Raw genomic sequence first — 9,259 nt, forward strand, 5'->3', positions numbered from 1 at the left:
GTTAAGTTTTTTACAAGTCTCTAAGTGTTTTCATTCTCAAATCGTGGCTGAATAAAGCCTGGCTATTCACGCGTCGTGGGCTACACTCTTTTTTCACCCCACCCCTACCCCTTTCATAGGTAGGTGGTTCTCATCCCCACAGCGATTCTTTCAAGGCAATAAGTCATATGTGCACCAACTTTGGTTGAAATTGGTTCAGTGGTTTAGGAGGAGGTGTGGAACATACACTTATCGGTCAGAACATTGTGACCACCGACCTGCTGTCGATATGAACCCGTCCAGGCAATATCAGCGTCATCTGGCGAGGAATGACTGCCGATTTGACACACGCACGGTGCATGTAGTATGAGTGAGCGTGGTGTCCGTGTGTGGAATTGGGATGGCACGCGATCTGTCTGAGTCTGATCGCCGGCCGTTGTGGCCGAGCGGTTCTAGGCGCTTCAGTTTGGAATCGAGCGACCGCTACGGTCGTAGGTTCGAATCCTGCCTCGGGCATGGATGTGTGTGATGTCCTTAGGCTAGTTAGGTTTAAGTAGTTCTAAGTTCTGGGGGACTGATGACCTCAGATGTTAAGTCCCATAGTGCCCAGAGCCATTTGAACCATTATTTTGAGTCTGACCAATGGCAGGATGTGATGGCCCGGACGCACGACTTGTTGAGTGTTCGAGGAGTGCTGTGGTGAGTGTCTTCAACACGTGGCGAAACCAAGCTGAAACCCCGTCCAGACGTCGTGGGGTTAGGCGGCCACCACTCATTACAGATGTCGGACGTCGTAGGCTGGGCAGACTAGTAAAGCAGGACAGACGGCGAACTATCATTAGACGTTAATGCTGGGCAGAGTACAACTGTATCTGAACACACTGTGGGCCGAAAACACCTAACGATGGGCATCCACAACCTACGACTGATGAATGTGCCAATGTTAACAGCACGACATCGGCAACTACGACTGAAATAGCACGTGGCCATCGGCGCTGGATGTGTTGCGTGGTCTGATGAATCCCGATACCTTCTTCATTATGCCAATGGGAAGGCGCGAATCCACTGTCTTCCAGTGGAACACCTCCATGACATCTGTACTGCGGGACAGAGACAAGCTGGCGCCAGCTCTGGAGAACATTCACGTGGACATCCATGGGTCCAGTGGAACTCGTGCAAGGTACCATGACGGGAAAGGAGCATGGTACATTAGTTGCAGACCACGTACACCCCTTCAAGACGATCATGCTTCCCGACGACGGTGGTATTTTTTAACAAGAGAATGCGCCATGTCACAAGGCCAGGAGTGTGATGGAGTGGTTCGAGGAACACAGTGGCGAGTTCCAGTGGATGTGCCGGCCCCAAACTCGATAGATCTGATCCCGATCGAACACATCTGTGATGTGATCAAACGTGGCTTCAGAGCTCATCGCCCCATCCCCGGAATTTACGGGAATTAAGTGACTTGTGTGGGCAGATGTGGTGCCAACTCCCTCCAGCTACCTACCAAGGCCTCACTGCTTCCATACCATGACGCGTCACCGCTTTTATCCGTGCCAAAGGTGGACATATCGGCTATTAGATATGTGGTCATAAAGCCCTGGGCGATCAGTGTACATCTATACATGTAAGCATACATACATACATACGTATGATTTGAATAGATTTTTCTGGGTATGGATACACAATTACTGCATTTTTCATCTGTAGAACAGCTTTGTCTCTCGCTGAAGTAAATTTAGAAGTGAAAGGAAAGTTACTATATAAAGTGCTGTCGACGACGGATTCATTAGAGGCATAGCACTAGCTCGTATTGGAAAATAAGAAGGAAGAAAATCCCTGTGCCTGTTTCAGGGGAACCAACCCGGCGTTTTTCTGAATCGCTTTAGGACTGTAGTAGAGAAGGCGAATAATCGACTTCGGTTTATTGGAAGAATTTTAGGAATGTGTGCTTCATTTGTAAAGGATGCAGCATCTCGGACACTAGTGCAACCATTCTTGAGTACTGCTCGAGTTTGTGAGATCACCGCCAGGTAGGATTGAAGGAAGACATCGAAGCAATTCAAGGGCGGGCTCCTAAATTTATTACCAGTAGGTTCGAACAACACGCAGTTATTACGGAAATGCTTCGGGAACTGAAAAGGGAATCCCTGGAGGGTAGTTGACTAAATCTGAGTGACCAGACAGGAAACTGTACTGTCACCCTTCCTCATACGAGACCAGTGTTTTACCACTGTGCCACCTCGAGCGGTAAGGAAGTTTAAAATAGTGACAGACGCATTTTTCGCGTTATGCTAGTTCTTCCGTGCGTGCCCAACGTTGCTTGAAATATCGACGTGTTATGTTTCACTCACGTCATCACTTCCAATTTGGCTGTGATTTTCGCCGAGCAATTCTTGAGTTAAATGTACAGGAACAATCATATTTATAAATGAATCATTTCATAATAGATACAATAGTACTATTCTTTTGTTTTTTAGCCGCACTCTGCTGTTCCTGATTTACATAAATGATCTAGGTGATAATCTGAGCACCCCCTTAGATTGTTTGCAGATGACGCTGTAATTTACCGTCTAGTAAAAATCATCAGACTATCAATGATCTACAGATAATTTCTTCATGGTGCGAAAAGTGGCAATTGGCACTAAACAAAGAAAAGTGTGAGGTCATCCACATGGGTACTAAAAGAAATCCGATAAATCTTGGGTATACAATAAATCACACAAATCTGAGGGCTGTCAATTCGACTAAATACCTAGGAATTACAATTACGAGGACCTTAAATTGGAAAGACCACATAGATAATATTGTGGGGAAGGCGAAACAAAGATTGCGCTTTGTTGGCAGAACACTTACAAGATGCGACAAACCCACTAAAGAGGCAGCCTGCATTACACTTGTCCGTCCCCTGCTGGAATATTGCTGCGCGGTGTGGGATCCTTATCAGGTAGGATTGACGGAGGACATCGAAAAAGTGCAAAGAAAGGCAGCTCGTTTCGCGTTATCGCGCAATAGGGGTTAGAGTGTCACTGATATGATACGCGAGTTGGGGTGGCAGTCACAGATCTTTGCGACGAGATCTATTTACGAAATTTCAGTTACCAACTTTCTCTTCCGAATGGGAAAATATTTTATTTACACCCACCTACGTAGGGAGAAATGATCATCATAATGAAATAAGAGAAATCAGAGATCGAAAAGAAAGATTTAGGTCTTATCGTGCTGTGAGCAATTGTCGGGGTGGTAGACCCAAACCTGTGATAAAGACCACACTATAGCGACTTCGGATTTTCCTTTCCAGCGTCCAAATTTCTTTAAAGATGCTATTTCCCTACAACGCGGTGCCCTTTCTGCCACGATAAAATGTAAGAGAAGTGCACCATTTTCCACAAAAGCGCGTCGAGCGTATCTTCAATCAGATTTCATTAAAATTTCAGCGCAGGCCGCGGCGGCCAGAGAGCGGTGTACGGAGCGAGCAGCGAGCGGCGACTATCGAGGCATCAGCCGCGCCACCAACACAACGGCGTCGCCGTGGCAACCGCCGGCCCACCATATCTGATGAGCACCTCTACCTACAAAAATTGCTCGCACAACGCAAACGCTAACATTCGTACCGGAACTGCTACGTTCACTCTTATAGAGACCGACTGGATAACCTCCTGAGACTGAAGACCATTTCAATTCCATTCACGGCAGACAAAACGACTGATCTATGTATTACGTTATTATCAGAGTGTGAGGTTGTGTTACAAACACTGTTCATTCCTGAACTACACAATGAAGAGTTCCTCATGGCAGCAGTACTCGCTAGAAAACTAAAACAAAAAAGTTTTAACTTTCAGTGGTGGTAGTATGGACAAAAACGAGAAAAAATGCCCAGTAAACGTGGGATATAAAGCGCGTACCTTAACGGCTATGAACACTTGCTGAGTACGGGAGATGTCATTCACATTAGCGAAGATGAACGAATGTCATAGCTCCTCAGGTATGCAATTTAGAGCCCACGTTTACTGGACAGTTTTTCTCGTTTTTGTCCACACTACCACCACTGAAAGTTGCCAGCCCTACACTCTTCACAACATAAGAACCAGTACATGTATTCAACTGTCAGAGGTATCAGAACGGTTTTCGTTTATAACTTTCGACTCGTTCGTTTCCTGTAAAGGGATCCTTACTTCAAATTAATACATTTATCGTTCTCCATCATCCTAGAAGGTCTGTAACATCATAACGAAATCATCCCGTGTATACGTACATTTACAGACGCCCGCGCCTATAGCTTTGAGGCTCTGTAGTCTCGTTGGATGACGATTCCGAACATGGTTTCTATTCAAAATACGATGTACTCACTCCCCTCTACAAGTCCTAGAAGTCTGTAACGGGAATTTCCGACCACCCTGTATGTCACTGGGGTTGGTCTCTCCCTGCTTCTCAAATAAAGTTGGTTTTAGACAAAAGTGTAGTATTCGGTAAAGGCTTGAGGGCTGAACCATTAACACCTGTGGTACGCACCCAGTGTAATTTACCTATGCACTCCTCTCTGTGCACTGATTTACGTCCTGTAGTAGTCTGTGTATGCTGCCAAAGAGGGCATTACACCAGCCAGTGTACTTGGCTCATGCCCCGAAAACTTTCGTAATTTTTAAGGATACGCCATAATAGGTTTAAGGTTTTTATTTGAAACAGGAATTTTATGGAGTATATGTTTTAGGATGACTAACGACACTTGGAGTACCATGTACACTGCTGGAAAAAAAGAATAATACATCTGGAAAGACGACGTCGATTTTGATCTGACGGTGGCATATGTCACCTGGATAGTAGATGTACTGAGAACGGTTTCAACGCCGTCCATCAAGAAATAGCGAACTACCAGGGCGCAATCTGTGTCTACCATTTAATAAGGAATATTCATAGACACAAGGCTCATTGTGGTACAAACGCGTGAAGCAAGCAGGCAATCATGGCACAGAGACGCACTCGTTCTTCCTACAGCCAACTGAGCGAGTTTAAAGCTGTCAAATTCTGGCCTTCCGAGTGGTTCAAATGGCTCTGAGCACTATGGGACTTAATATCTGAGGTCATCAGTTCTCTAGAACTTAGAACTACTTAAACCTAACTAATCTAAGGACATCACAAACATCCATGCCCGGGGCAGAATTCGCGCGGTTGCAGACTGAAGCGCCTAGAACCGCTCGGCCACTGCGGCCGGCTTCTTCCGAGTGGCAGGATAGTTAGTCTATTTGGAGAATTGCCAAGTTGGACGTGGTGCTTCAGTTGGGCAACGATGCTGGTATCAGTGGTCGCGTGAATATTCTCAATCCGTATACATGATTCTGGACGTCCACACAGCACAGACTCCATCCAAGATCGACGTATTGTAAAGGCAGCAGTGGCAGAACGTACAGGTACCACAACACACGTAAGAGGGCTTGTGAGTCCAAAGGTGTCAACACAATCTGCTGCGAACCAGTCATTACCAGTGAGACTACGGGCATGCACACCTCTAGTATATCTTCCACTCATGCCACAGCAGCGATGTGCTCATCTCAACTGGTGCCGTCAGAGGATTATTTGGAAGCTGGAACAGCGCGCCGTGGTCTTCAGTGATGAAAGCAGATTCAGCCTGCACTAAAGTGCATGCACGTCGTAGACCAGGTTAGCGTTGTCTAATAGAGTGCGGTTGTCTAGGACACACTGGCCCCACCCCTAGGCCTTATGGTCTGGGTTGCGACAAGCTTAAACCCTCGTCCAGCTTTGGTGTTTCTGGATGTGACGCTAACCAGTGCAGAATGTTGTTAGATCCGTCCCTTTGCCGTTCTTGCAACAGGAAGCTAATGCATTGTTCCAACAGGATAATGTACGCCCACACACTGCCCGTGAAACTCATCGTGCTCTGCAAGACGAGCAGTAACTTTCCTGGTCAACACGACCTCCGGACTTGTCTCCAGTCGAGCACATGTGGGATATGATGGAACGAGAAGTGACTCGAGCGACTCGTCAACCAACAGCTCTTACAGAACTACGTAGTCTAGTCGAGCAGGCGTGGCATAATGTATCCCAGGACAGTATTCGCCATCTGCACAATCGACTGGATACCAGGGTCAGCGCCTGCATTGCCTCCCGTGGAGGCTACACCACGTACCAATATAGGTGTTTCTGTTTCTGATGGGTCGATACCTGGTGCAACAGGACCGCTTGAGGTACTGATCTGCAAATGAAATCATTTCATCTTCTCCATATACTCTGTTGCAAAAATAAATCTTGAGTGAATTGGAAATCTCTAAAAAAGTGTACAAATTTTCTCTGGCAGTGTATATCAGTAATGGGCCAACGGCCTTGCTGCAGTGGTAACACCGGTTCCCGTCTGATCACCGAAGTTAAGGGCTGTCGGGCTGGACAAGCACTTGGATGGGTGACCATCTGGTCTGCCGAGCGCTGTTGGCAAGTGGGGTGCACCCAGCCCTTGTGAGGCAAACTGAAGAGTTACTTGATCGAGAAGTAGCGGCTCCGGTCTCTGAAACTGACATACGGCCAGGAGAGCGGCGTGCTGACCACATGCCCCTCCCTATCCGCATCCAGTGATGCCTGTGGGCTGAGGATGACACGGCGGCCAGTTGGTACCTTTGAGCCTTCATGGCCTGTGCGGGAGGAGTTTAGTTTAGTATATCAGTAATTAAAAACAGGTATCACTCAGGATTTAAGGTCATGGCTATTAAGCCTAAAGAATACTAGGAGCTCTAATCTAGAAAAGTGTGATCACTAGGGAAAATAGTAAGCAGGTTCAAAATTAGCGTCGAATGCAGTAGTTATACAGGTATATTACGTAGTTGGATACGATTATGTTAGGTCATGGTAGAGATCCGATGAATTAAAACAAGAATGAGGAGTCGCAAAGGTATTGATCGGTTAGGTTTTACTGTCTTCACGTCATGTGGCACAGTCTCAAAACAGAAAAACCGCCGAGATAATTCAAGGACGCGAGGCGAGCCATGGCTATGACATCGGCCATTAACCCATTACAGGTCCCTTCAGAAGCAATGCTCATGATAGCGGCAAATCCTCGCACAATAGCCGACCAAGCGAAAGAGTGAAATTCTATTAGGTGACAAGAAGATACGTGGAAGCAAAGGAATTAAAGGGATGTTTTTACATATGTCACATTTGAAGCTGGTATAGAAGCCTGTAACTGGGGAACAATGGAGGAAAATATAGAATTGTTGGTCCACCTCCGTAACTGAGTGTTCAGGGTGGCTAGCTGCTACGCAGGGGACACTGGTTCGATTCGCGGTACTGCCATGGATCTCTCCTTGGTGGGAGGACTGGAACGGGGTGCCCTCAGCCTCGTGAGGCCATTTCGGCAGCTACCATACGAGGTGCATTCAAGTTCTAAGGCCTCCGATTTTTTTTTCTATTTAACTACTCACCCGAAATCGATGAAACTGGCGTTACTTCTCGACGTAATCGCCCTGCAGACAAACACATTTTTCACAACGCTGACGCCATGATTCCATGGCAGCGGCGAAGGCTTCTTTAGGAGTCAGGTCAGGTGAGTAGGGAGCATGAGGAATCACTTCAAAGTTGTTATCACGAACAAACTGTTGCGTAACGTTAGCTCGATGTGCGGGTACGTTGTCTTGGTGAAACAGCACACGTGCAGCCCTTCCCGGACGTTTTTGTTGCAGTGCAGAAAGGAATTTGTTCTTCAAAACATTTTCGTAGGATGCACCTGTTACCGTAGTGCCCTTTGGAACGCAATGGGTAAGGATTACGCCCTCGCTGCCCCAGAACATGGACACCATCATTTTTGCAGCACTGGCGGTTACCCGAAATTTTTTTGGTGGCGGTGAATCTGTGTGCTTCCATTGAGCTGACTGGCGCTTTGTTTCTTGATTGAAAAATGGCATCCACGTCTCATCCATTGTCACAACCGACGAAAAGAAAGTCCCATTCATGCTGTCGTTGCGCGTCAACATTGCTCGGCAACATGCCACACGGGCAGCCATGTGGTCGTCCGTCAGCATTCGTGGCACCCACCTGGCTGACACTTTTCGCATTTTCAGGTCGTTATGCAGGATTGTGTGCACAGAACCCACAGAAATGCCAACTCTGGAGGCGAACTGTTCAACAGTCATTCGGCGATCCCCCAAAACAATTCTCTCCACTTTCTCGACCATATCGTCAGACCGGCTTGTGCGAGCCCGAGGTTGTTTCGGTTTGTTGTCACACGATGTTCTGCCTTCATTAAACTGTCGCACCCACGAACGCACTTTCGACACATCCATAACTCCATCACCACATGTCTCCTTCAACTGTCGATGAATTTCAGTTGGTTTCACACCACGCAAATTCAGAAAACGAATGATTGCACGCTGTTAATGTAAGGAAAACGTCGCTATTTTAAGTATTTAAAACAGTTCTCTTTCTCGCCACTGGCGGTAAAATTCCATCTGCCGTACGGTGCTGCCATCTCTGGGACGTATTGACAATGACCGCGGCCCTATTTTAAAACAATGCGCATGTTTCTATCTCTTTCCAGTCCGGAGAAAAAAAAAATCGGAGGGCTTAGAACTTGAATGCACCTCGTACTGTGTACTAGTGGGTCCAAGTTACGAAAACTGACAAGATCATGGCTGGGAGAGCGTTGTACAGACCCCACGCCTATTCGTACCACATCCAATTACGCCGTCTGGCTAAGGATGATACGGTGGTCGATTGGTACTTTCGGACCCTTGGATCTGTGGGAAAAAACAGAATTATAGGACGGCAGGTATGGAGCTGGTATAGTGCCTGTAGTTGGGAGCATTGTAGGCAATTATATAGCGCATTTGGAGCTTGTATAGCACCTGTAGTTGGGACAATGGTATCAGAGAGCTCTTGAAGAGGACGCACTGAATAAATCTCTCAGAGCAGTAGAAACTAATAAAGACTTAATGAAAAGCAAAAGTGGTAATAGTTTACAGTCGTTAGAATGATTCCCTGATTACTCAGTCTTGAAAACACAACTTAGAATGGTTACCAAGGATTTCTCACTGTTGCGAATAAGTTTTTCCTAATTGCTAAGGTACAAAATACTGTTCATAAACCACAAAGTTCACACAGGCCACTAAACGCGATACAGCAGGACAGTGCATATACCATTCAGTTAACGTGGGTCAGTTTTGTTGCCCATAGGTTAACGAAGGGCTTAGCCCACAGTACATGTATTCTACGTGATAGCAGTAAACGTTGGGCAGAAGGTTAATTAAGTAAACATGTAGAAGATGATATGGTAAGGAGT

General features: G+C 46.5%; 1 pseudogene; it reads left to right on the forward strand.

Annotated features, from left to right (window-relative positions):
* The first annotated feature begins 6,308 nt into the window (after positions 1–6,308).
* On the forward strand, positions 6,309–6,426 carry LOC124723678 (annotated as a pseudogene).
* Positions 6,427–9,259: the final 2,833 nt, after the last annotated feature.

Source organism: Schistocerca piceifrons, chromosome X (assembly GCF_021461385.2).
Source record: "Schistocerca piceifrons isolate TAMUIC-IGC-003096 chromosome X, iqSchPice1.1, whole genome shotgun sequence".
NCBI classification, from domain to species: Eukaryota; Metazoa; Arthropoda; class Insecta; order Orthoptera; family Acrididae; genus Schistocerca; species Schistocerca piceifrons.